The sequence below is a fragment of the Alligator sinensis genome, unplaced genomic scaffold, assembly GCF_000455745.1.
Source record: "Alligator sinensis unplaced genomic scaffold, ASM45574v1 scaffold254_1, whole genome shotgun sequence".
NCBI lineage: Eukaryota > Metazoa > Chordata > Crocodylia > Alligatoridae > Alligator > Alligator sinensis.
Genome location: NW_005841953.1, coordinates 179691 through 182431, shown reverse-complemented (window position 1 = coordinate 182431; position 2741 = coordinate 179691). Strand labels below are relative to the sequence as shown.

The window sequence follows — 2741 nt, the reverse complement described above, 5'->3', positions numbered from 1 at the left end:
GTAGGGAAAAATAGTGCAGTGGGAGGGGGCAACTTGGACAGGAAGTGACAGGAAAGAGAAAACGCAGAACAGCGAGAGATAGTCAGATTTGGATACGAAACCTGTCACCAGAGTAGGCAAAGCAGGGTGCTTGACAAATTTCAGCCAACTACACAGCACCACTTCTAGCTCAGTTTTGGTTGGGTCTGTCCCTCTCATGGGCCTTAAGTGGGGAAAGATGGATTAGGCAAGCCATGAATCCATTGCCTGGCCACTGTGCTTATCCTGTGCAATGAATTGGGGCAGCACCACCCTCAGCTCAGGTGTCTGACAAATCCCAGTTTCAGATTGAAGGTCTTAAGGGGCGGTGGTGAAGACGTAGGGGCCTTGACTGTTGCCTGCCCCAAATGTCCATCAGTGCTTAACACCCATAGGAGCTGGACAGCACCGTCCGCCAGCTCAGGGCTTCCCAGTGGATTTAAGGGAAGGCTGCAGAGACTCCTCAGCCTCAACACATAGCTAGCCCAAATGACCATGAGTGCTTAATACACTATGCAGACCATCAGTACCACCTCCAGCCAAAGAGGTCTTGACTGACAGTTCCTATCAGTAGTCCCAGCTCCAAATAGGGTTTGCCAACTCTATACCTTGTGGCTGATGGTCATTAGTTGCCCAGAGAGAAGAGGGTACCCACAGGTGGCACCCTTATTCAGAATGCAAGGACCTACACCATTTGCCCCAAGCCCATGCTACTTCTGTACTGTCTCTCTAAAGGGATCATTGTATAGCAGGTACTATGAAGAAGGAAGAAAAGGAAAATTGGTCCTATTTTAAAATCACCTTTTTATAATTGAGAAGTGAGCATTTCCATGTTTGTCTTTGGGTTCTGGATCCAGTTGTATTGTGACCTCACTCACATTGATGGTAAGAGACATGTAGGCCTTGATCCAGCAAAGCACTTAAGCATGTGTGATAGAGTGGGCCTTCACAGAGCATAACTGCTGATTGACTACACCTTGGTGGATGCAGATCTCAGGGGACATAAAGCATGCCCAGCTTTGGAAAATTTACTATATCCAGAACTGGAATATACTTAACATCCTGTTTTAGTGTAAGACCTGCCTGCATTTGAGAGATTTATTCCAGTCTCACTGAAAGGCTTTGCCTGGACTGGTAGATTAGATCTGTTCTTTCCTGGAAAGTTGAGTCCATCTAACTAGGGCAATGAACTGCAGAGTTTTGAGAGGCTACAATGATTATTTTTTATGCCTGGCATTCAGGCCTCACACTCTAGTCCAATCAGATTAAGTCAATCTTGCTAAATCTAACACAGAGAGGCAATAGATTCTATGTTAAATATAAAGATTTCATTTTAAATTAATGGATGTGTAGTTAGGAAAAAAGATCTCCACAGCTGGCTCTGATTTTTGAAAATCTTTGTTCAATAATAACTTTAGTATATATTAAATATAAGTCTCCTCATTGTACATTCAGCAGGTCAGATTTGCTGGAATGATCCAGTTGCCTTGAAATAGGAGGAACTAAACCAAGAAAAAATGTCATTTGTGCCTAGCACTTCTGGCTTTCACTAGAGAACCAGAAAGTATGAAAGGAACTCGTATCTTGATCTTCACACTAAATATACTGTATAAAAATAATAATTAAAAAAGTAATAACAGCATCTTCCCATTTTGGCTAGGGACAGAAATTACATATAAAATGGTATAAGCGATTAGGAACTGGTTCAAATATGTAACACAACAGCAGTGCACATAAAACACTTTCAAAATGGCCGAAACCAGTTTAAGATAAACCTGGATAGATGCGGTATCATACTTCACTGATTTACGTTAAATCAGTTTATTGAACTCCTGTCCCAGATTCAAGATTCAAGTTATCTTGCAGTCTCCCAGCATCCCAGGATGCTTTGCACCTCTCCAGCCAACTCCCCCTCCCCATCCCCCTCGCCTTGCAGGGTGGGCAGTCTAGCCATGGCCCAAACTGTCTGCTGCAGCTAAGCAGGGAGGTATGCTGTAGCACTCCCCAGCTTCTGGCCTGGGCCACTGCAGGCATGTGGCTGCATTTCTGAAATCAAAAGTGAATGTCTGTTCACTTGCTTATTGGTTCAATCTATGCAGTTTAGACTAACCTGCAAAGATTGAAACGATTCAGCTTTGGGCTTTTTGATTGTCTGTACTTAGTCCTGAAGTCCTATTCAGGAATAGCCTTGATCAGTGCCTCGTGTATTGGAAATAAACTACTGTATTCTTCAGGAATTTCTTGAAATACTTCAGGAACCCTTTTAAAGCCATTCCAAAACAGTAACATTATCTTCCTGTTCACACAGACTGCCCAGAGCTATTAATACTGAACATGAGGGTCCTTTGGTTTGGAAGAATTAATACCAATCAAAGAACGTGGTACCATCTCCTGCCCATCCTACATGACTTTATGCCACAGGTTTAAAGAAACAATACAGCGTATTTTTGTAATTTCTTTAAAATATACATGTATACAAAGTATGTCTGTCTTTTGAAATACTTGAAGCTACCTCTTATATTCTAGAGTGGGAATGTCAATCTTTCTCCATCCAGGTCACAAAAACACTAACTACTGTTCTCCTCCATCATTCTGTACCCCATGGCAGTTAGGGAGTAGGTACGTATCTACCACTCCCTGTCTCTTTGATCACCAGAGAATAATATCAAACGAGCAGCCCCTGCTCTTTTCCCTTTTCCTGGAGTAAGAGCTGGAGTAAGGCT

The 2741-nt window shown here is 42.8% G+C and overlaps 1 protein-coding gene across 1 annotated transcript in view; it reads left to right on the top strand.

The window, feature by feature from the left end:
• The window catches only part of HECW1 (HECT, C2 and WW domain containing E3 ubiquitin protein ligase 1), a gene marked incomplete at its 3' end in the record, with an annotated part of 299400 nt that overhangs the window by 120081 nt on the left and 176578 nt on the right, over window positions 1-2741 (top strand). The gene's annotated exons all lie outside the window — the stretch shown is intronic.